This window comes from Pan troglodytes, chromosome 6, assembly GCF_028858775.2.
Source record: "Pan troglodytes isolate AG18354 chromosome 6, NHGRI_mPanTro3-v2.0_pri, whole genome shotgun sequence".
Lineage (NCBI taxonomy): Eukaryota > Metazoa > Chordata > Mammalia > Primates > Hominidae > Pan > Pan troglodytes.
Window position 1 is genome coordinate 30,395,511 of NC_072404.2, and position 26,235 is coordinate 30,421,745.

Consider the following 26,235-nt stretch of genomic DNA (forward strand, 5'->3'; position numbering starts at 1 on the left):
AAATTACCTCAGACTATGTGTATAAGGTATATGTGAAACATAAATAAATTTCATGTTCAGACTTGGGTCCCATCCCCAAGATATCTCATTACGTATTTGCAAATATTCCCAAATCCCAAAAAACCTGAAATCTGAAACACTTTTGGTCCCAAGCATTTCAGATAATGGATCGTCAACTTGTATTGATTAGACTGTGACTTAGCATTTCATAAAGGTATAGCTTCTGCCCCAAATAAATCATCTATAAGTCAGAACTCTATTGGTGACAAGTGATGGAAACTCAACTCAAATTATCTTAAATTTAAAAAGGTCTCATGAATTTATGTAACCAGAAAAGTCTAGAATTAAGGCTGGCCTCAGGCATGACTAAATCTTCCCTTTTTTGAGATTCTCAAAGTGTTGATTTGAAAAGAGAAAAAAAACAAATTATCTTTCTTCCTACTGCAGTACAGAAAAATCCAAAATTTTCTTTATTTAGGTAACATGTCTACTTCTTGCACTAATCCCTATGGCTGAAGGGATGGGGCACTCTTATTGGCCAGGCCTGGGTCACATGGCCACTCTTGTAATTTAAGAATATGGGGAGGATATGGTGATTAGTAGTCCCACCAGAATCTAATGCAAAATAGATAGCCTTTCCACAAATTCTACATTGTTAAAATATACACATACAGTAAGTCTGTAGATCGTGGTGGTGAATCTGAGTTAAATAACATGCTACAGAGAACCTCTAATTGTGGTAACTCGTACTATAATTCATTCCAGTTGAATTGACCTGAAAGTTACAAAGCACTCTGTGTATGAAGTGTGGGAATGAGCAGGAGTTTTGCAGCAGAGCTTCTTTAAACACTTCCTGGTTCTGAAGCCTGAGCCATTAACTCCTCTTCACTTGTTTTCTCATTTGAAAAATGGGAGTAATAGTAATGATCCCCATGGGATGCTCCATATGAAGGTTATACACTAGTGTCTGCCACACAGGCATGAGCTCAATAGATAGTTGTCATCGCTATTATTACCAAAGCAGGATTTTTTAAAAAGACTTGGTCTTTCATATTTATAAACAGCTGATATTTTAAGGAAAAACTAAATGCCCTGTACTTCCTAGCATGAAGATGGCATTGCTTTAAAATGGGCCATTAACTTCCCAGATTGTTAACAGCCAAAACAGCTTGCCATGACTGCCCCGACTCATACACATACACCCCGACTTCCATCATTGCTTCCAGGTCCCTTATCCTATCCATCTTTCATTCATTTATTTACCAAAAATGTCTTAAGAGCCTACTATGCATCTTAATGACTTGCTCTTACCCTCATGACTTCTCCTCAGTCCTTTGGAGGAGCATCGGCCTCACAGTTTGACCCTTTGTTTTTATGTTTAATCACCATTGACACCCTTTTTGCCTGTCATGCCAGAAGACTCTTCCAGAAGACCTCCACTGCCCTCCAGGACTTCGTGCCTGTCTGTGTTTTCAATGGGGAAAGGTACACACTCTACTGACACTATATATTTTTACAAATGTTTAAGAAAGGTTTTTCCTGTTTTCCTATGTCTTTTTAATCTTCTTTTTGATACTTGAGTAGAAGGATTTTTTTTTTCAGTTCATATATATAATGGGAGAGGTAGAATTTAGAGGCCAATTTTAAATGAGTATCTAAAAGGGTTAATTACATATAGATGCTGGCTCCTGGTGAGATAAAGTCAAGCTCAATTAAGGTCAGTGCTTGAAATCTGATTGTCTTTCTAAGAGCTTTTCATCTGTAACTTGCATATTCTGGAACAAGTGTTCAATTGTAATTAGCAACATTTTTCACTTAATTTTATTTAATTTTAGAAGTCTACCAACTAACAGGTTTATCTGTTTCAATAAATGAGCAGCTACTATGTGCAGTACTATGCCAAGTGCTACAGGCATTCCTGTACACATCACCCTGGATTTTACCTGCAAGAAAGAAGGGGATGGGGCTGAGTGGCGGTAAAAAGAATGCGAAGATAAATATTTGAAAACATAAATGATGCTTTTATGAAGCAGAATAGGAAAGGAGCCATAAGATGCAATTAAAGTGCTACAGGAGTTCAAGGGAGAGCAATTACAGTAGTCCCTTCTTATCCAAGAGGGCATCCATTCCAAGCCCCCCAGCGAATACCTGAAACCATGGATAGTACTGCACTGTACATATTTTATATATATATATAAGTACTATGGTTTGTAGACATACATACCTATGATAAAGTTTTTAATTTATACATTAGGCACATTAAGAGATTAACAATAACTAATAATAAAATAGAACAATTATAACAATATACCTTCATAAAAGTTACGTGAACATAGTGTCTCTCTCAAAATATCTTATCATACTGTACTGAGGAAAACTGAAACCTTGGAAAGTGAAACCATGAATAAGGGGGGACTGGGGGACTACTGTACCTCTGTTTGAGGTGAGGCAGAAAGGGTTTCATGGAAAAGGAGGGTGTGAGATGAGCACACATGCTTGGATTTTGGCCAGCAGAGATGGCAGAAGGCAAAAACAGGGGTAGAAACATAAAGATACAAGATATGACTAACTAGAATACCCAAACAGGGAAGCTTTGACTGTCATTGTGAATGACCTTGTAAATGGGGTCCCATAGGCAGTAAGGAGACAGGGATAAAATGACTGGCACCTGGCAGTCAGGGCAAGGAGGCCCTGAGGCAGGGAGATGAGTTAGGAGACTCTGTAGGACTAAAGGAAATAAACAAGAGAATCCATTCCTGTAATTTTGAGAAAGTGGGCTGCAAGGGATTTGAGTATGTGTTTGTTCAGGAGATGGTAAAAGGAGGTAAAGGAAAGGAAGGTGCCAGAAAAACCAGCAGGAGCAACCCCGTGAATAGCTTATCTAGATGGAAATTTTCAACAGCAAGTTGAAAATATGCCTCAAGGGAGAATAGATACAGATGTGGAAGCATTGGTGCTAGAGTCCTAAGGATCCCTGGGATTCTCAAGATGAACAGTACTATCTGCTCTTTTTAAGTTTCTCCTCAAAAATTTATTTCATTCTTAGCGGAACATTTTTCTTTAGGAAGTAGGAGGAGATAACACAGCAAAGTAAGGGTCAGAGATGGAACAGTCAGAGAGGTCGAAAGAGCTCCCAGGTGGTATGGTATCAGAGAAGTTAAAAGAAAAGAGAGGTTTAGAGAGTGAGAGTACGAGAGATTAACCTCCTCAAACACTGCAGAGAAGTTCAATGGCATGAACACTAAGCAAAGACCTTCCCCACTAATTCTGTCATATACTATTAAGACACCTGGCATAGCACTTATTATGTAATATTTTGCTTATTATTCTTCGCCATTAGGTAGGGACTACTTGATATTGTTAATTTTTTCATTTTCATTATGCTTCACTGGTAAATGAGTGACTGAATGGATGAACACATGAATGAAAATGTTAACTGTGATGGAAATAGTAGTTTCAGTAGAGAAGTGGGTGTGGAAGCCCAATTCCAATGCCTAAAATAAACAAATAATGGTAAGAAAAGTCAAGGAGATATGCTGAGATATATAGTTTTCTTTTTTAAGGAAAAACCAAACAACCCCAAAACTCAAGTTCTTATAATGTTTGGCTTTAATTGTGATGATTAAAAAAAAAAAAAAAAGAACTGCCATTGTATCAGGAAATGTTTTTTCAGACAGCTAGTTTAGAGGAGAAAGTTCTGCTAAGACATTTCTGTTTGAGACAGTTGACCCAGTGGGACTTTTGGAAAGATTTAGATTATAAGAAAAGCCTCTGACAAATATCTATGAAAGCAAGATTAAAACAATAATGTACACAATCAACTGAGGTCCAGCGGTTTGTAAACCAGTGCCAGTCGGGATGCTCAGAGCTGGGAACGGTGATCTTCAGGCAGCCAGGTGAGACTAATCTGGAGAAGCTTTAGGAAGGAGATAAATTTAAGCTGTTTTGAAAGGGGACTATTCTAGTCAATTGGCAAAGAGTCTTAAAGCACAGGATTAGGAATTTTAATTTGATTACTGGAGGTAATTTGGAGCTACCCCACTGTTGTGAAGATTTGGTATAAATGTTGTTTGGAAGATGATTCATTTCCATAGTTCTTAACTCTGGCTGCATATTAGAGTTATCTGGAGAGCTCTGAAAAAATCCTGGCACCCAGGCTGTGCTCCAGAGCAATTAAGTCTGGGATGGCACCAAAGCATCAGTGCTTTGTTTTGTTTCTTAAAGTTCTCCGGGTGATTTCAATAAAGAGCCAAAAATTAAGAAGCACTGCTCTGAGTATAGGATAAATTGCAAGGAAGCAAGAGAGAGGCTAGAATTAGAAAGGTTAGCAAGGAGGCTGGAAATTGGAATCTGACCTAGCTTTGTGAGCAGAGATAAAAGGAGTGAAGCTAAATAAAGTATTCTGAAGGAAAACTTGGTTGGACTTCGTGATGCATGCCAGTTGCATTTTTAAATAAAGCTATCCTCCAGGAGTGTCACTGCTTTTACTATGATGGGTTAGTTGAAAAACAAGCACACAGGATTTGCTTTTGCTAAAATTCAGGGCTATTAGCAAAATTCTCAATTTCTGTAGGAGCAAAGCAGGTCAGAAGAGAAAAGAAAATGTAATCACATTAAAAGTGTATGTTGTTTACATTTGAAGGAGGAAACAAAATTGAGTGATGGATGCTCCTGAATTAAGAATCAAAATTCAAATTTTAAATTGAATTACCGTTGGGAGATACTGGGCTGTGGTAAAATTATGATCCCTTTAGAGTAACCTTGAAGGAAATGAAAAGTCAGACTATTAAGGACACTGAAGAGAAAGATCCACCATCATTCTCAATCATATCATTCCCCTTTCTTGGAATGAAGAATTTGTAACCGGTATGGGAAATGGATGGTGGTGTCTCAGTATGATGACCTCTCAGAAAGCTGAGTTGGGAACCAATGATGGGAGTTCCAATGTTTAACTGAGAACACTTTAAATTTATCCTGGCATGTCCCACCTTTAAAGTTTAGAGGAAGGGCAGAATGTTATAAAATGGGAATATCATTTATAAAAGGGAATAGTGTTTCCTTTTATAACTGTATATGAGTATTTGATACAATATAGACACTGAGAGAGGAACTTCACCGGCAAGAGCTTTCTGAAGGGGAGCAATCAAAGATAGTTATTGGAGCAAAATCATTTTTCTGACTCTAAGAATGAAGCTGAGTCTTACCGCAGTGATAAGCCTCCATCTGATAGCTGCTGTCATTACTTAGAGCACAGACTTGGAACTGTAAATGAAAGATAATTGTTCCTGTATTCCTGCTCCCAAATGCTGGGTCTCTGGTAGATGCAGAGATAAAGCAGTTGGCCAGGAGTGGTGCCAGCTTTAAGTCAGGTAGGTCTCCATGTAATTTGAGGGGCAGAGCCCCTAACCCTCCCTCCCTAAAACTTCCTCAGTTAACATCATTCTACTTGCAGGGAGCAGGGGTAGAGAAGGTTAGGACATTGTTTCCAGAAGACCCTTGAGGAAATAAAAGTGCACTATTAAGGATCACTAACATATCTGGAAATGACATTCATACCCTACCTCCCACCCCAACCCCAGAGAAGCTCAGGGCAAGTAACTAAGTGGCTGGGTCCAAGGGGATGTGTTAAGGTTAAGAGTCAGAAGGGAAAAGAGTTCACAAGCCTGGGTAGGGTACAGCAGGGAGGACCCATGGGTGTCCTGTGAGAAGCAAGTGGGCCTGGGGCAGCAAGAAGGACCTGAAAGGTCTTGCTGACACCCCGAGAAGACAAACCCCATCCTTCCGCTTTGTCTCTGCCTTGGGCTCCGAGCCCACTCCACTTCATTTCATCCAGCCAGCCTGACTACAGGGGGCCCAAAGCTACTCTGTGCCCTGGGCACGTTTGAGTCTCCTTAAATGCTTCCAATTACCTTTGCCTGGGTTTGTGGTTCCAGGAAAGAAGGTTCTAAATTAACACTGTACAAGGCCCCCCTGCATGTTGGTTTGCAAAATTAATGATCCTAATGGAAAAGTAAATTAATCTTTGATGCTTGGTTGAGGATAAACACAAAAATCACTGTTTTGGACACTGGACCTTCTTAATACATCTCATCAATAGTATTTTCTCTCTCCCTTCCATGCCTGCCACATTCACAAAGAGAAGAGACAATACAACTTATAACTTCATCTCTGAATCCAAAGGGCCATGATGCACGCATTTATTCTGCAAACACCTATTAATGGTCTGGTTTGTGCAAGGTGCCCAAGAGAAGCCAGGAAAGGCTGCACAGAGGAGGCCACCTCGTAACACTCCTCACACGTAAAGTTTGACTTGCACTTTCTACGTTCATGGTTTGAAAAGATTGCAGTAAGCATTTTGTAAAATGTAAATTACATTCTTCAATTTTAGGAAGAACACAATAGTTTTTCCAAAAGCCGCCTGTCACAGGTCAGAGGGTTCACAGAGCTCTTTTAAGGGGATCGGAAGTTCTCTGGCTGCCTTGCTATGTTTTTCTAGCCAGAAGTCTCTGCTGCAGTGCATTGCTCAGTTCAACTGAAAAATTAAATCTGCACTTCTGTCAAAATGTGTCATCTACACATCCGGACACTCATCACAGTTCACCAAGCTCTACGCAGAGTCCAGGCTGAAAGGATGGCATGCCCTCCCCAACCCCACCCTTTTGAGGTCTGGGAAGCCCAGGTGCTGGGGAGGAGCTGAACAACTGTGTCCAGGGAGTGTCTGGCAAAGCCGACCCAGGGAGTTCCACGGGAGCCTCGGTGCTATGAAAAGAGCCAGTGTCCATGCATTTCCTCGGGTGTGAATCACACTGCCCGGTCGGGCCTTTGGGAAAAAATTAACGAAGGACACAGTCAGCGCCGTAGAACCTGCCAAATACACATCAGATCCAGTGGAGTCTGTGAAGGGGGAGGGGGAGATTTTTCCAGAGGCTTTTCTTCTCGTTCCATTTCTCTTTTGTGCCCCACGACTGGGTTCTTGAATGTAAAACTCTCAGAAAGGTCAGGGCGGAGCCTGTTTTATGCCCCGAGGAGTATCTTGCCCACCCGTAAATGCTGACAGACAGCTGCGACTTCGGCCCAGGAGACCCGGCGGGGACTGGGTCCGACCAGCCCCCTCTCGCGGGCGCAGGTCTGGGACCCCCGAAGCGAGGCGGCCGGGCGCAGAGCGCAGTCAGTCTGGGCGCTCAGAAGCTGGGAGGGGGCTCCACCTGGGCGCCCAGCCACGGCGGGAGGGGCGGGGCCCGGCTTTCCGGAGGCGGTGGCACCTCCTCGCGCCCGAGCGCGCGCTCCCCGGCGTCCGGCGCACGCGCGAGGCCGGCTGGGAGCGCGCCCAAGCGGCGGCGGCGGCGGCTGGAGGAGGAGGAGGAGGAGGAGGAGGAGGGCGGCTGAGGCGCGGCTGGCTGCGCGCGCGGAGGCAGCGGCGGGGGCGACCGGAGCTGGGGCAGAGTGGGGAGCGAGAGAGGGGGAGGAGAGAGAGGGAGGCGGAGGGCAGTGAGAGACGCATTTCCAGTTCCCAACTACGAGCCACGAGTTTGCAGATGGGGCTGCTCGGCGGCGCCTGTGGCTGAGGGAGAGCAGCGGCGGCGGGGAGCGAGCGGGAGCGGCGGCAGCGGCGGCGCGGAGGCGGCTGAGGTGCGAGCCGGTGAGTTATCTGGACCCCCACGCCGCTCGGGTAACGGTCGCGCCGCGCGCCGGGCCGGCCGGGGGCGCCCTGTTGCTCGCCGCGGCGCGCCACGCGGGGACCCTGGCCCGCCCCGCCCCCCTCGGCACCTGGGCTTCGGCGGGCGCGGGGAAGAGGGACCGGCAGGCGGAGGCGGCGGCGGCGGCGGCGGCGGCGGCGGCGGCGGCGGCGGAGGCTGCTGGCCGCCCCCAGCCCGGCCCGCGCGGAAGGGGCGCTCGGCCGGGCTCCTGCCTCTCTGGCTGCCGGCGGCCGGGCGGGCCGGAGCTCGGCAACGTGTCTGGCCCATGCTGCTTGCCGCTTGCCGCCGCTCCCCACGCGCTCCCCGGCGCGGCCCCGACTGGGGCTAGGGCCGCAGACGCGCGGGGCCCCTTCGGGCGCGGGGCTTGGGTGCCTACACCTCTGCGGCGGGAGTCGCGGTGGAGCCTGAATGGAGAGCCGGCCTGGGGGCGGCGTTGCTGTGACTGACACCTCCGGGGTCTGTCCCGAGAGGGGGCGATTCCGCCGGCTCCCGGTTCTCTCCCGAGCTCGGAGTTCGTAGGGGAGGAGGCTTTCTCCAACTACCGCCGCTACTTCCGAGGTACGAGACTCCAGTTGTTTGGCCAAAGTGGCTGTGGGCCGAGCACACGCTGCCGCGGGGGCGTTCGCTGCTGAGATCGTGCTCGCGGATTCTCGGTACGTTTGTCTGAAACCAGATAGGTGCTGGGGCTTTTTTTATTTTGGCTGGGTGGAGGGTCAGCAGGGGAGTCGATTGAGGTATCCGACCGTGTGGTGACAGGATGTGGATTGGTTGGTAGATGTTTTTTTGCAGAAGGACTTTTTAACACTTTACTGGGAGTTTATTCTCAATCCTACCAGTTTCTGGGATTGCAGCTCGAGATTACATTTGTTAAACTTCCATCAGTTGGGTGTGCATCTGTGTAGGGGGTGGGGGTGAAGCGAGGAAGAGAATTGAAGACTGCCGGGGAAGCTCAGAAAATTCTCCGCATTACTTATAAACAGCCGGGTAAGGTCAGGCTAGCCACGTTTTATTCTTTCCTACGCCTTTGGAGAGTGTTGGAATTTTACTTTGTGCTTCAAGTATATTACAAGTGGTCTTGTAATGTAGCTGAGAACGTTTGGGGTGCGTTAAAATGCGTTTCAATTGGAGTATGATTTAGCAGCCATTTCTTCCCGTGAAATTTTGGAAATCATTTGTAAACTTATGTTGGTCGAATATACCAGGCGAAGTAACATTGTTAGTGATGCGGTATATAGTTTCCATATATAGGTATAGCAACGGACCTCAAGTAATATTGCTTATTGTAGGCATCTACTGTGCAATGATAGGGTAGTGGGTAGTAGGCCTGATTATAGTTATGTCTTCTGAGGCCTTGTTAACAGTAAACAAAGAACTTTTGTGGGTTGTGTCATTTTGAGGTCATTTGTACCTTAAATCTATCATTATATTTAAATAGGTGTTTAAATGCGTGTTTGCACGATGTGTTACTCTTTAAGGTCCATGTTTCTTTCATTCTGGACTACGGTTACATAATACACAAATGGTAACACTTTTAATTGCTCAATTTTGTCCTATGGAGACTGCACACCATCTTTATGAAAGAGGTGTGTATGTGTCCTTACTGATGCCACCGAATTCTTGACATCTGGAATGTCAAAATGAATTATTTTACATTCTAGGTTAAATCAACACTGGAAAAATTAAGGTGTTTAAGCAAGTCTAGTAGCTCTATATAAGACAGAATCTTTTTTTTTCTTTAGGCCAACTGTTGGATTTTTAAAAATGAATCATATTTTTAAACATTTGAGGGAGCAGTTTGCTTCTGAGTCTCATTTTAGGCTGAAATTGTTCCAGAACACTACATAGCCTGCTTCTTTCTTTCTCTCCCCACTCCCCCTCTTTTTAGTTTGAGATAACCAAGAAGACATAATTGTGACTCTATGTGTTATCTTTTTAAAAAGTTGTTTTAAAATTGAAGTTGCTTGTTTGAATATTTACTATCCCTTTACATGCTTTACTACTTAATAATGGATTAGCAGAAGACAACAGATGTTTTAATTAAATGTCTTTCATATTTTTGACATCTGAGCTTTGTAAAAACGGAGTAGCATCGTATTATTGCTGAGAGAGTTACAAATAATACAGGATTAGTGCTAGTCAAAGGCTAATTGTAAAAAAAAAAGCCAGAAAATAAAATTAAAAGAGGTAAGAGGACGCATTTATACTTTTGACATCACTCTAATATAAATTACCTATTGCTAGGTGACTTTTGAAAAAGAGTATCTTGTAAAATTCATATTAGGTATATAATAGTTAATAATTTTTCCTTCCAGAGTGATTCACTTGATGAGTGACTAGATTTTTTTTTTTTAAATCAGAAGTCTACTTCAGGTAAGTATAGTTAACCATGTAAGTGATGTGCTGATGTTTATTTCAGGAAGAATGAACACTTACCCATTTGATAAATACTGAACTGTTTGGGAATATGTCAGTTATTCCTTAAAACTTAGGCGGAGAAAAATTATGCTAGTTTTGTTTTAACTGTAGGTTCTTTAGAAAAGTAGTCTTCACATTTATAAATATAAGAGCAGATAAGCACAAGAGATCTCTTTCCTGATATGGTGCTAGTATTGACTTAAAGATTTTATTTTTTTGTTGTAGAGACCAGTTTTGTTTAGTCTTCCTGTTCAGTCTCACAGAAGCTGCAATGATTTTCCTCCTTTTCTGTTACTTGTATCTGACCACTGGGGGGAGACTTTACAATTGGGCTTGACCATATTCCTCCTTTACATACATTGGCTGCTAATCCTGGGCACTTTGTCAAACTGCTGGGTAGTGTGCTGAGGAAGATGCACTCTGAAGCAAGTCTCAATCAAGGTGTTTAATGAGTTTTCTTTCTTTAACTCACAGCATGCTTACAAAGTATCATTCTTTATAGACTGTGTTATTAACAGTCTACTGTTAAGTGGTCTAAGTATGCCTCTAACATAATGAAAGATAAGATTCCTGAATACATTATAGCTTTCAAAGATCCGACTTTACTTGCATTAATCTTAGAAGCAGTGTAGGTTTAATTGCTTGCTTAGAGTACACAGATATTAGTTGTCTGGAAGGATCTGGAAAGATCATCACTCTTCTGTGAAGTGTATCTATATCCAAACCCTTTAAACAAATTGGTCTCCTCTTATAAAAAGCTTTTGGAGGAGAAGATATTGAAGCATCCCATGTAGCTAATTTTAGTGTTCATTTCACCACAGAGGGGAAGTTCTTCCTTTATCATAGTCATAGAGATAAGATTAAAGCCCACAACTTTGTTAACCATTAAGCTGTGACCATTATTACCAGGTGTAATAAAGTCAAAAGCCTGGTTTCTACTTTTTCTTTTCTGACAGTATTTAACCTTGTTAATGTCCAATTCAATAATAATGAACTCAGTAAACAGAGGCTGCTACGTTTATAGTAGTTTAGAAAGAACTTAAGTTTTATGACCTTCCTTAATTATGATAGACTAATTCAAAGACCTTTCTGTAATCTTTATCATAGTAAGTATATTCACAGAGTAATGAACAGAACAAAATTAGTTTCTATTTTTCCTTCATCCTAGGTTATTTTCCTTCTTTCCTTTAAGATGACTTTGCTTTCATCCGAAAATTCTTTTTTCCTTTTTTCCTTTTTTTTTTTTTTAATATAGTGTACTAGAAGAGATACTTTCTGCTTAGGAATATATTCATCTCTGGCTAACTTTAGGATTGTGTTAAGTACTTAGGAATGGAAGTTTCTAAAAGCCTATCTGTCAGAGTTATCACTGATACAAGGCAAAATGAGAATTAAAGACAATATAATGAATATTTCATAAAGCTCAAGTTATTTTCAGATCCTTTCTCCTGCTTGCTAGTTTTGTACATGATTTAATTCCTCCTTCACCAGTTTACATCTTTTCCTCTTAAATCTATCATTTCTTTACCCTCTTCCTCCACTTTTTGCTATATTTCATCTACGTTGCCCTTAATTTTGTTCCTCATCAATGCCATGGCTTGCTCCTAACTTAGGGCTTTTGCACTATGTTCACTCTGTTGGGAACTCTTCCTAAATCATTACATGAGTGACTACTTTTCATCATTTCATGTTGTAGTTCAAGTATCATCTTTTCAGACAAGCATTGCTACCTAACCATCCTTCCAGAATGACACTAGCCTCATCCCCCCCAATCCCATTACCTTTTTTACTTAAAAATTTCTGCAAACCATTTATCAGTATCTGAAATTATGTTTTTATATTATTTTATAATCTCCATACTCACTAGAATATAAGCCCCGTGATATCAATGATCTTGTCTCTTTTTGTTTTTGTTTTTGAGATAGAATCTCACTCTTGTCACCCCAGGCTGGAGTGCAGTGGTGTGTGTGATCACGGCTCACTGCAGCCTGGAACTCCTAGGCTCAAGTGATCCTCCCACCTCAGCCTCCTGGTAGCTAGGACTATAGGCAACAACTACCATGCCCAGCTAATTAAAAAAAAAAAATTCTGTAGAAATGGAGTCTTGCTGTGTGCGTTGCCCAGGCTGCTCTCAAACTCCTGACCTCAAGGGATTCTCTCGCCTCAGTGCCTCAAAGCACTGGGATCATAAGCATGAACCACCACACCCTGCTGATCTTGTCTCTTTTGATTAACACTATATTTCAAGGACTTAGACCTGTTCCTGGCACATAGCTGTCATTAAATAAATCATCCTTTAAAAAAATCTGAGGTCATGTTCTTTCTGAGGTTTCGGTGTTCAAATGCTCCTTTATAAAATGATAGTAGTATGGTAAACAGGCCTCTTTTGGCCATAAGTAATAGAAATCCATTCTAGTTGTTATAAAGGGAATTTATTGTTCAAATGCAGCCAATGTCCAGTGGAATGCAAGGACTGGGACTCCAGTGCCTGCAGGGCACATCATATCGTTTCTCTCTTCTTCTCTGTGTGTTTGCTTCATTCCTTCTCTTGCTGCAGAGGACCACTTCTAGTCCTCTTAGTGGAAAATATGGCCACCAGTAGCTTCTGAGTTTTCATGATACCAGCCTGGGAAACTGGAGAAAGGTTCATCTAGTTCTTCCCTGTTCAATAAACTATATCTCATTATTAGAACTTGGTTGTACTTGCTGTAACCACATGTAATGGGATTAAACAGACAATCCAAGTAGGTGCCCCTGTGATAATTAATGTTCATACTTATTCATCTGCTGCAAAACACTCGTCTCCCCTCTTTTTAAATTTGATCTTGAAATCTGAAGTATCTGAAAAGCACTCTTCCTGGAGATATAGAAAAGAAATGTGATATCTTTCATGGGGATGATTTGCAGTTTGATTGAGGAAGATAAAATATATACAAAAAGGAAATAAAATAAAAATAGCATGATAATGGAGGAACTGGTAGAAATATTTGCAATTTGTATGATAAATAAGAGTCTAACTTCCTTTATATAAAGTACCTACTAACCAATTAGGAAAAGACCAACCATCAAGTGGGCAAAGATCACGAACAGAGTAATTCTCAGAAAAGGAAATGCAAGTGTTTTGTAAGCATCTGTAAAGGTATTCAACCTCACACATAATACAAATATTATAAATAAAAACTATGAGATACTGTTTCACCTACTGACAGATGGAAAATGTTTGATAATACTTTTGAAGAGGCTATTAGTTAACAGGGGCTTTCGCATTGTTGGTGGAAACACAAATCAAAATCTGATGTGGTTGAAATTTCTGAGGAGCATTAAGGTAAATAGAAAAGGCTGGAAATATGCATTAATTGATACAGATGTTTGTGAAAGGGTAAAAAGTTAATGCACAACTTATTTGAACACTAACTTGCATTGCTTTGTTTTTGGCTAAAGTCATAAACAAACTGAAACAGCAGGCTTCCTCCCCCAAAAAGATACCTTTTGAGTGGTATTTAGTTACCCCTTTCCATCTTCTCCATTCCCCTTTCTTCTACCCCGGTACTGGTAAAGTTGTTTATAAATCACCGAGATTTTCCGATACTTTGTATCCTTCACACAGCCCAGCACTTCGTTACCTACTTAGTAGCACTAAGTAAAGATTTAATTGAAGGAGCTTAGCTTATCACCTTTTTATAGACCCAGTTCATAATTCTTATGCTTTTGGAAGAAATCTTTTATAAAAAGTGATTTTCAATTTCATTTGATAAATGTACTTAGAATATTTATTAGAATAGGCAATAGCGCAATTTTTTATAAATCTTGGTTTACTGTATAGCATATTAATGGAACTTTTTCATAGTTGCTTTGTTCTGTAGGATATTATTAGATATTAGTTAGGTAGGATTAATATTTTTAAAAGATAGAATAGGGCAGCTGGAGATATGTGGGACTTTTAAAGAAAAATGTATGAGAAAGTGTGGGGAAAATGATTCTCTGAGCAGACTGGGGGCCATATGCTTAGGAAAGGAAAAGTGAAAGGTGAGGGATTCGTTTAGAGAAATTCTGTGGTGGAACTCAGAGGGGTACATGTTGGGAGAAGTTTTAACTTAGGAAAATACTAAGCTGATTTACTTAAATGCATACTTCAAGGATAAATACTTTATATTTTGTTCTGTAGGTCATTTTTACCATGAAGTGATTCTGGCAGGGATTCTTTACCTAAGTGGGCATCAGAATCCTTTGGAGCTGTCCTACGCTAAAGGATTCTAATTTAGTAGGTCTGGTATGGGGCAGGAGCACATTTATATTGTTAAAATCCCCAAGAGCTACCATTTGAGTGTAAAATAATACATCCTGTGGAATATTCCATTTTAATAATGAAATCATTCAACAAAGCTTTTGAGGTTGTATATCATTTAGGTAACTCTAATGCTGGAACTTGGTTTCTCACCAGGTCCACTTTTGCACATATCTCATTGATCCCCATTGCTTTACTCTCTTGCATACTCTTCCCTCCTCTGCCTTCTTGTTTCTTTTCTACTAATGAATATTCAGGCATGGTTCTCCAAGGAAGCCATCATTAGGTGGCCTCATCCATAATTTATCTTTTCAGTACAGAACAAATTATAACACAGTGCTTATACAACTGGCAAGTACACTCATCACATGAGTAGATGATTTATGTGTTTTCGTTCATATGAGCCTTGAACAAGTATACCCAGTTTTACTAGTTGAGCTTCCTTGTTTTTTCTTCTTGCTATCAAGAGGTTGGCGTTTAGTCATAGTTAACGCTGATGTAAACATTTGATAATATTATAGATACCACCATGTTTCAAGGTCTATGTTAAATGCTCTCCACACATTATCTCATCTGCTTGTTGCAGATTTTAAAATTATGTTTTTTAAATCACTAAAATCTTTTTATGATTGTATTAGTTTTCTGTGACTGCTGTGACAAATTGCCACAGACTTAGTGGCTTATAAATAAATGTATTCTCTTACAATTCTGAAGGCCAGACATTTGAAATCAGTATAATTGGGCCAAAATCAAGGTGTCAACAGGGACATTTTTCCTCCAAAGAATCTAAGGGAGAACTTACTTGTTGCCTTTTCCAGTTTCTGGTGGCTTCTGGCATTCCTTGGCTTGTGGCTACACACTGCAGTCTTCAAGGCCGGCATTTGAAATCTTTCAGCTCTGTGTCTTTCATTTCCCCACGTGTGTGTGTGTGTGTGTGTGTGTGTGTGTGTGTGTGTCAGAGAGAAAGAGAAATCTCCCTCTGTGAAGGACACTTGTGAAGGCATTTAGTGCTCTCTGGAATAACCTCCCCATCACAAGATCTTTAATCACACCTGTGAAACTTTCCAAATGCGGTGACATTCATAGGTGTCAGGAATTAAGACATAGATATCTTGTGGAGGGGGAGACTATTATTCAGCCTACCATAATGGTAATTTAAATAGTTCAGAAAAGGGAGGAGGAGCTGATAAGTCTTTTTGTCCCATCTTCATCACTTTCTAAGTCAGTATTTCTTAATCAGGGATGATTTTGCTGAACAATCTCCAGGAATATTTGGCTGTCACAACTGGGAAGGTGTTGCTACTACTATGTATAAGGTATAGGTCAGGGATGCTGCAAACAGTGCACAGGGCAGCCCCCCTCAACAAGGAGTCATCCAGCCCAAAATGTCAGTAGTGATGAAGCCGAGAAACGTTATTCTAAAGGCAACTATTGCCAATAGCTTTTTTGGGGTATCCAGAAAAAATTTTGATGCCTCTATTACGAGTAAAAGCCTTTAATCTGATTTGATCAGAACTGGTGGTAGTTTTGGCTGACTGAAAGTGATTTAAGTGAAGAGTCATAAACGATTGACACATATCTTAAATAATATATTACTTAAAAATCTACATTCATGTGTCAGTCTTTTCTTTAGGTATGTGTCTTTTGCCAGGAATTCTGGGTCATCATTCTTATATAAGCCAATGCATTATCACTGATTACCAGCTTTGGAGTGAGAACTTAAAAGTTTGTGAAGCAGTCTGCATATAAGATCTAGATTTCTAATGTTTTATGACTCCTCAATTGTTTATACTTGTTTTACCCTTAATTTTTCAGCAGTTTATCATTTTGTTTTGTTGTTTTGTCACTTGCTTTTCTGGGGTCTTCCCAAAGCATCAACTGATTTTCATATAAAGAATATAACTCCCATCATCTTGTATCAAATACAGCATATGATGCATATAAAGAAAATGAAATCCTATTTTGTAATAATGGCTTGCTAAGGAATTGGGAGTACTAATTCTAGTCGCAGCTCATTTGAACAGCATCCAATCTGGTGATATGGTGAGGGCTAATGTCAGTTGTTTACAAATTCTTGAATGTTTCAGAACATTTTGTTTTAGTTCTGTAATGGCAGAGTTTATAAATAATCTATAGAATATTACTATAAATACTTTATTGGTATTACCAGCTTAGTGCTTGCGTTACTTTTCTAAAAGAAACATTGATTTTTTTTCATTAACTATAATAAATATTATTTGAAGTTTGAATGTGGCTATCTTCGAGTGGATTTGTCTTCTTTTTATTTACTAGAATATGTATGTCTATATGCACATAATAAAATGTTATATGGAAAACCTAACTTTAGTTACATAAATAAAAAATTATTTGCTTTTTTTATTCCTCTTTTAATATCCTTCTATCTTCTATCCTTGTATAAGGAGCTAGAAGGTATAACAAACTCCAATAATTGGGTTTCTTATAAAGAGCTTTGATATAAGAAACTCAGATAATTGAGTAAAGAAGTTTAATTTATTAAAGTTGCTTATTTTTGAAATGATAGTCACGCTTTTTTTTTTTTTGAGACAGAGTCTTGCTCTGTCACCCAGGCTGCTAGAGTGCAGTGGCGTGATTTCGGCTCACTGCAACCTCTGCCTCCCGGATTCAAGTGATTCTCCTGCCTCAGCTTCCTGAGTAGCTGGGATTACAGATGTGTGCCACCACGCCCAGCTAATTTTTGTATTTTTAGTAGAGAGGGTTTCACCATGTTGGCCAGGATGGTCCTGAACTCCTGACCTCGTGATCTGCCTGCCTCGGCCTCCCAAAGTGCTGGGATTACAAGCGTGAGCCACCGTGCCCGGAAATCATTCATATTTTTATACAAATCAATTTAAATGTTTTTTATTTTTTAGCTAGTAATCTTTTGGAATGGAGGTCAGTAAAAAAAAATGTAAGCCCTATTTTTAAAAGGTTGGAATATCTTGTGAGACAAAGTAGTCTCAGTTTGCCATCACCAACCAATCCTTAGCATTAAGCTCTTGAAAACAACTAGGTAGAGAAATTTTCCATGAAGGAATTTAATGATCTTTATAAAGTTTTACTATTCACCCAATTAAAATGTTAGATTATCATTTTATGCTATTCAATTTGGAAATACCAGATACTATACAATTAGTTTCCATTCACCATTACTTTCTTGAAAGAAACTTTTCACGACTTTCAATAAGGTCCCCTGCCCCCAAATAAAGTGGTTATAAATCCTAGGAGGCATTTTTGAGGATATTTTATTCAGATCCTTTCTTTTTTTTTTTCCCATGCTAAATATTTATTTAATTTTTTTTTTTATTATACTTTAAGTTTTAGGGTACATGTGCACATTGTGCAGGTTAGTTACATATGTATACATGTGCCATGCTGGTGCGCTGCACCCACTAACTTGTCATCTAGCATTAGGTATATCTCCCAATGCTATCCCTCCCCTCTCCCCCCACCCCACCACAGTCCCCAGAGTGTGATATTCCCCTTCCTGTGTCCATGTGATCTCATTGTTCAGTTCCCACCTATGAGTGAGAATATGCGGTGTTTGGTTTTTTTGTTCTTGCGATAGTTTACTGAGAATGATGATTTCCAATTTCATCCATGTCCCTGCAGAGGACATGAACTCATCATTTTTTATGGCTGCATAGTATTCCGTGGTGTATATGTGCCACATTTTCTTAATCCAGTCTATCATTGTTGGACATTTGGGTTGGTTCCAAGTCTTTGCTATTGTGAATAATGCTGCAATAAACATACGTGTGCATGTGTCTTTATAGCAGCATGATTTATAGTCCTTTGGGTATATACCCAGTAATGGGATGGCTGGGTCAAATGGTATTTCTAGTTCTAGATCCCTGAGGAATCGCCACACTGACTTCCACAATGGTTGAACTAGTTTACATTCCCACCAACAATGTAAAAGTGTTCCTATTTCTCCACATCCTGTCCAGCACCTGTTGTTTCCTGACTTTTTCATGATTGCCATTCTAACTGGTGTGAGATGGTATCTCATTGTGGTTTTGATTTGCATTTCTCTGATGGCCAGTGATGGTGAGCATTTTTTCATGTGTTTTTTGGCTGCATAAATGTCTTCTTTTGAGAAGTGTCTGTTCATGTCCTTCGCCCACTTTTTGATGGGGTTGTTTTTTTCTTGTAAATTTGTTTGAGTTCATTGTAGATTCTGGATATTAGCCCTTTGTCAAATGAGTAGGTTGGGAAAATTTTCTCCCATTTTGTAGGTTGCCTGTTCACTCTGATGGTAGTTTCTTTTGCTGTGCAGAAGCTCTTTAGTTTAATTAGATCCCATTTGTCAATTTTGTCTTTTGTTGCCTTTGCTTTTGGTGTTTTAGACATGAAGTCCTTGCCCATGCCTATGTCCTGAATGGTAATGCCTAGGTTTTCTTCTAGGGTTTTTATGGTTTTAGGTCTAACGTTTAAGTCTTTAATCCATCTTGAATTGATTTTTGTATAAGGTGTAAGGAAGGGATCCAGTTTCAGCTTTCTACATATGGCTAGCCAGTGGTCCCAGCACCATTTATTAAATAGGGAATCCTTTCCCCATTGCTTGTTTTTCTCAGGTTTGTCAAAGATCAGATAGTTGTAGATATGCAGCGTTATTTCTGAGGGCTCTGTTCTGTTCCATTGATCTATATCTCTGTTTTGGTACCAGTACCATGCTGTTTTGGTTACTGTAGCCTTGTAGTATAGTTTGAAGTCAGGTAGTGTGATGCCTCCAGCTTTGTTCTTTTGGCTTAGGATTACCTTGGCGATGTGGGCTCTTTTTTGGTTCCATATGAACTTGAAAGTAGTTTTTTCCAATTCTGTGAAGAAAGGCATTGGTAGCTTGATGGGGATGGCATTGAATCTGTAAATTACCTTGGGCAGTATGGCCATTTTCACGATATTGATTTTTCCTACCCATGAGCATGGAATGTTCTTGCATTTATTTGTATCCTCTTTTATTTCCTTGAGCAGTGGTTTGTAGTTCTCCTTGAAGAGGTCCTTCACATTCCTTGTAAGTTGGATTCCTAGGTATATTCAGATCCTTTCTTATGTTCACTTAAAAGTTATTGATTCCAACTTCTGTCCTAGAGATAGCATAACTTGGATGTTTGAGATTAAAAAAAAAAAAGCTTTTAGTAACCTTTATTTAACTCGCTCAGCTTGCTATATAGCCAAGTCGGTATTTATAGTTTGTTTCCACCCTTGATAATTTCATGCCAGTACTCATCAGAATGTAACCATGGAACACTGACTTGGCTCTGTCTGTCCTTATTCTCCTCTCCATCCCCTCCTTTCCAACACACTGCAATTCTAGATTGAAGACTGCACATTTATTTATTTATTTATTTTTTTGAGACGGAGTCTCACACTGTTTCCCAGGCTGGACTGCAGTGCCGAGATCTCGGCTCACTACAAGCTCCGCCTCCCGGGTTCATGCCATTCTCCTGCCTCAGCCTCCCAAGTAGCTGGGACTCCAGGCGCCCGCCACCTGCCTCTGTTATCTCTTCTAAGAGTGTGCACCACTAATATCTTCTACTCCTACTCTGCCATCTGTCTAGTTCCCTTCTCTTTTATCATCCAAACTTGGAGTTCCCCCTTTTGCAAATTATCTCCAAAAAGAGCAACTTAGAATTTGTTACTCTCCAGTAGAAATTTTCACTGAAAGCAAGTCTGTTTATATATGTATATACTGGTATTACACAAATAAAAAGATTATATAGTTTATTTGAGGGAAGAAGCAGTTTCTTTGTATTCCCCCAGTCAGGCATCATCCATGAACATAGGCTTTGCTATTTTTTTTTTTAATTGAAGATGTTAGGGGAAAACACAGTTTAGCCATATTTAATTTTATTTAGCCATATATTTTATTTAGCCATAAAATAAAATACTGCTTTATTTTATCATGTGTGGCAGACTGTAAGTTCTGAGAGAATTCAGAAGAAGAAATGTTCACCTGTGGGGAGAGACTTGCTACTTATTTGCTACTTGATTGAGTTAATTTTGAGATGAGTTCAGTGACTCATTTTAGCTCTAAAATTTTGATTCTACATAAGCAAGAAATAGGTCATAAGCTGGGTAAGTATGGAATAACCAAGGAAAAAAAGTAGTCCTTAGATGGGATGAGTAACAAGAGTGAAGGCATTTAGGTGAGAATTAGATATGTGGTTGTGCATATAGGAAGTAAAATTATCAATGTGGTTAGAACAGAGAGTTTATATTAAGGAATAGGAGTGCATTAGGTTGAATAGATGGAAAGCTAGATATTAAGAAGAGAAATTTAAACATACCCAGATGATAGAAAATCATGTTTTTCTAATGCAATCTGGTCATTAAAATGATTTTTTAACATGATTGGTGTGATAGTCTTACACCTAGTAGATTACAGTGAAGAAGAGAATGGTAGAAGAGGCTTGTGGTAATAATTTAAAAGTGAATTAAGGAGAGCCTGAAAGACAGTGGTGGCAGAGGGAAGGGAGAGTAAAAGGTAAATATAAGGACATTGCAAATTCACCATGACAAACCAAATGACATAGGGTGTCTTGAGGTTTTCAAGGAATTCCGAGGCAAAGGCAGTCTCTGGATTTTCAGGGTTTGGAAATTCCCCGCCCGCCCTGCCCCCCAAATTGTAGTCTTTTCCCCACAATAAACCCTGGTCTTGTTTAAAGGATTTGTTTTTTGTTTTTTGGTTATTTTTATTTTTAAATAAGTTGTTATGGCCCCTAGATTTGAGCAAGTTGTTCTCATATTTGACTAAGTTAATACTAAAGGATGGAAAAGTTCTTTAGAGACTACCTACTTGGCTATTAATTTGTCATTTATCCCTGCATTATATACTGTTAAAAACAATGGAAGGACGAAGGACGTTAACTGGAATGACGATGGATGAGTGTGGGTACTGTCATATAGGGGAGGGGAAAGAGCAGAGGAACTTTTAAATTATTAAATTATTATTATTAAATTAGAGGAACTGAGAAAATAAAGATACTAATAGTAAGGAATATGTTATTTTTAATTTTTAAATTTTTTTTAGACAGCATCTCCCTCTGTCACCCAGTCGAGTACAGTGGCCTGATTGTAGCTCACTGCAACCTTAAATTTCTGGGCTCTAGTGATCCTCCCAAGTAGGTGAGACTACAGGTCCACACCACTATGCACAGCTAATTTTTTTTTTTTTTTAATGTTTTTAGAGTCCAGGTCTCACTGTGTTGCCCAGCCTGGTCTCAGAACTCCTGGTCTCAAGCCATCCTCCCTTCTTGGCCTCCCATAGTGCTGGGATTACAGGCATGAGCCACCATGCTAAGTTTTGTGGGGAAGTGTGGAAAGCACGTGGCTTGATTCTTATCAGAAAGTTTCACTTTACTTTTGGTCTGAGTCTTCCTCTCTGACATCTTCTTTTCAATTTCATAAAAGAACACTATAGCAAATACATCTTACAACCATGACCATACTGTCTCTAGAAAGCCAGAATATTATGAAACATTTAGTAGGTGAGCAAGAAAAGTGGAGTGATTCTGATGCCAGAAATAGCACTGAGCTAACACAGTTTGATCTATTTGTTATTTAGAATATACCAGTGATTCTCTAAGGGGGCAGTTTTGCCCCCTAAGGGACATTTGGTAATATTTGAAGCCATCTTTGGTTGTCACACCTAGGGTGGGGTGCTACTGACATCTAGTGGGTAGAGGCCAGGGTTGTTACTAAGCAATTCATTGGGACAGACCCCACAACAAAGAATTATCTGGCGCCAACTGACAGCAGTGCGAAGATTGAAAAACCCTGGAATGTAGAGTAGGCAGGTTCTTCCCTGGACATGTTTGGAGACATAGGTCAATTTTTTTTACTTCCTTTTCTTCTAGGCTTGACCAGATATCATCCTACCAACAGCTTACAATACCATATAGATTCTTACTCTTTGTTTCATTGTGTTCTTATCTTAAGGGTATATCTTAGACATTTCAGTTAGACAAATATTTCTAAATATTTCTACCCATCTTCATTTAGGGTTGCTTTTTTCTGCTAAGTTTATTTTTCTTTTTTACCAGTTTATCTCTTGAGGGATCACTCTATTTTTAAATAATTGAGGGCCTCTGATGATGTATTTAGGTATTCTCTTTTACAGCATTTTCATGTGCTTCAAGTCCCAGGTCTGGGTTGAGCTAGTTCTTGAGTCCAGATTTTTTTCATGTACTGTTTGAACCTCTTCTGATTTTTTAGTATATAAAAAGTTTGAACAACAAGACCCTTAAGGGAAAAACTATCTTGGAGTTCTTTTAGAATGATTTTATTCTTGCTTACAGATAAAGATTGCCATACATTTAACAGCTACATACAAAAAGACTTTATAATGGTTTATAGCACTAAATGGAAAACACTGAAATTCTAGAATGAAACAAGGTTTGCAAGAACTTCTTTTTGGCTTTATTGTTTTTGTTAAGCAGAGCAAAATAATTCATCATAATATGAAGATAAAAGTTGAATGAATGTATCATAATTGAGAAAGGGGTGTGTTTTTAGAAAAACAGTTTATTTTGTCCTTATCCCGCCTCCATTTGATGTTGATGTAAACATATTGGCCATTTAATATAAAATATAATTCCAGTCTGCCTATGTATAACAACTACACTGTACAATAAAAAGAGACGGAAAGCAAAAGTATTTCTATACTGTAGTGGTCAGGATATGATTTGTAGATCCAAATTTTGTGTGTGTGTGTGTGTGTTTGGAAAATTTGGGAGGCAAAGTTCTCGAGTAAGTGCAGATCTTCTTTTAGTAGATACTTCCTGTCTGCTTTGTATACACATTAATTATATCTTCATCTTCCATTTTCACCTGTACAGGTGTTTCATTAATTGGCCTCCCATCACATCCAAAACCAAGTTGCCTCATTGATAGATCAGTTGTTAACAATAGGCTCTCATTAGTTTGCTAAGTGATATACTCTGGAGCTGTACCACTGAACCATTCCAGCCCACCACTGCAACTCTATATGGTTATTTTTTTGGGTCTTGACTCCTTTCTTGGGCTTTTTGTCAGCCATGGAAAGCATTACTGTTGCAGCTGCTGCTTCTCGAAAGAAGTTTCAGGTACCTCATGCATGTGCACACAACCAGCATTAGTAAGTAAGCCTGTTTTAATTCTGGAGATATTTTACCTAAGAAATATTTAAGTGTGTGAAGAGACTACTTTTCTGAGTGTAGAAATTTCAGGGCAGTCAAATGCATTTGTGTATTGTTAATGCTCTGAACAAGCTAGTGTACCTGGAGGGAGGAATTTATGTTGGTTAATGAGTAACATAGTTCTCTCATCCCATTACTTATTTATGATCAATTTATTTTTAATTAAGCTTTTAAAATTATTAATGCTACATGACATGCAAAGTTAAAATCAGCATGGAAGAATGAATGTACCATGAAAGTTAAAGGTTTCTATCCCTACTCTTACTTCATAGAGTTAATCATGGTTAGTAGTTTCAGATTTAGTTATATTAGTAAAGTGGTTCTCAATTCATGACTGGCATTTTTGGCAGTACTATACTTTGCAATGCAGGATTGTCCTGACCTGAACACTACTCAGTGTTTAGTGTCCCTTAATATTTGGTTTTCTACCACAGTTACTGAGACAATCAAAAATGGCCTAGTACATTTCCAAATGCTCACTGGGGAGAGGTGGTATGCTAACTTTAAAAAACATACATCTTAGAAAGCATATGTTTATGTTTTCAATTTCACACAGTAAGTATTGACTCTAGTATAAAAGAATATTTAAGTGCGCACAGACTTCTTGAGGGAGGCCCAGAGAAAGTCCACTTGGGAGGAACTGTGCTTACTTCTAAAGTCTTAGATTATAAGATTTTTCAATCTTACCTGCTTTCTTTCCTGATAGTCTTACTTTCTTGTGTTTTCAGCTACCTGTCTTTTTGTTACTGTTTGATGATTTTTGAATTGTGTGCTCTTGCTTCGCTGGGTTTTATTGGAGGAAATTCTGTGCAACCCAGTTAGAGGACACATTCTTTCCAAGGTTTGCCAAGGCTTTTCTTTGGCACCTGTGGAAGCCACTGACCCAAGACCACTTCGTAGTTTCTCTGCTTGGGGTGTTCTGAACTAGGCAGGTAGGTATATTTTGAACCCTGAATCCTTGAGAGTAGGCTGTGATTACTAATTCTCAGGTGATATTTTTTTCTGCTAATATGGAGTCCAATCTGAGACAGGCCAACTTCCTTATTGTCTTCCTTGGCCAACAGGCATGTTTTTATTAGACTACTCTTACAAAGTAGGGGTTAGTCCTGTAAGGTCTCAGCTTCATGTGGGAAGGTCTAAGTTGCATTTTTCATCTTGAACAGGCCAGGGCCTAAATGGCAGCTTCTGAACTCCTGGTTACTGAAATCCTAAACACCCCAGGGCAGTCATAACTTCAGTACCTACTTACTAGTTTGTTTTTTCCCCTTCATATTGGCTCACAGGGATATTCTTGGGGACTTTTTTTTTTTTTTTGAGAGGATGTTTTCAGTATTTTATTTTGCATTTTTAGATGTTTTGTGAGAGAATTATTTTCAGATTTTCAAGGGTACCTTCTTTGCCAAACCAGCAAGCCTTTCTTATCAGTTTTCTAACTTCTAAGCAGTTCCTAAACTTTTGGTTTGCTAATCTCTTTCTCTTTTATTTTTGTCTCACCTCCCCTCCAGTATTACTGCTGTTTTATTATTTTTTAAAATTACATACCTGTTTTGTCATTTCAGTGGGACCTCAGGAGGGAGGGAACATAGGCATGTGTGTTCAGTCTTCCACTTTAACTGGAAGTGTGTCTAATAGTTTTGAGGTATACTATGTCTATTAGGGCCAACTGACCTCAGGAAAAATCAATGTAAATACCTTTCCATTTAACTGTCATTTTAAGTTTGAATTTAAAAAGCATAGTCTTTGGCTGTAAAAGAGGGACAGAGTCCGGAATGGAGGATGACATTCAGACCATTATGCAGTTGAGCAAGGCCTCACTGAGATAGGGGGCAGTGTGTAGCTTGACGTACGTGGGCTCTTACCATAAAGTCTAGCTATATAAAGCAAATCACATTACAATGATGAGAAACCAGAATTTTAAAATTTCATCCAATGAGTATTTATTAAATGTGATGTGTCTGGAGTAATACTAAGAATTAGAGTACAAAAATAAATAAAATGCCATATCCTCAGTGAACCCACTAATTTTGTGTTAGAGATAGACATGTAAATTAAAATAGTTCTCATTATTCAAGATAGTTATGGTGTATAAAGTCTCTGCAAATGCAGAATTATCAAATGCTGAGCTGTGTTGCTTCTAGGGGAAATGCAGGGTTAGGTTCCTGCAAGCCTTTAGTCACAATATGTTCATCAACTGGTCAATATATAGCCTTTTTTATGTGTATTTCTTTTTAAAGATACTTTATTATGTATTATTGATTCATTAACATTGTACTCATAGCCAAGCTTACCATATCTTATGCCTGAACAAAGCTTGTCTAATATGTACATTTTTCTGTAAAGCACACCAGAGCCTTTTCATGATAAAGAAGCACTAGATAGCACTTCAGTGCTATGATTGGGGACCATTTTGTGAAATCACAAACAACAGAAAAATGCAAAAAAAAAAAAGTGGCACAAAATAAACTATGAAAAGGATACTTGTTTTTAGTATGAGAGCCGAAACAAGAAAGCAAAGTGTTGCTTTCTTCCACCTCAGCTGGGACTGTGCAATGTTGGGTGACTCAAATTTTTCACCACTCTGCATATCCACTAATGACCACAAAAGCTCTGTAAGTATCGATTATTGGATTAAAAGTAAATT

General features: G+C 39.5%; 1 protein-coding gene across 12 annotated transcripts in view; it reads left to right on the forward strand.

The window, feature by feature from the left end:
- The first annotated feature begins 7,355 nt into the window (after positions 1–7,355).
- PALS2 (protein associated with LIN7 2, MAGUK p55 family member) overlaps positions 7,356–26,235 on the forward strand; it is a 114,297-nt gene continuing 95,417 nt past the window's right edge. For 2 of the 12 annotated variants that reach the window (XM_016956872.4, XM_054687208.2), the window contains exon 1: positions 7,420–7,639. The gene's annotated coding sequence lies outside the window, so the exon portion shown is untranslated. The other 10 variants (XM_009452527.5, XM_054687199.2, XM_009452524.5 and 7 more) reach the window with 10 other exon arrangements.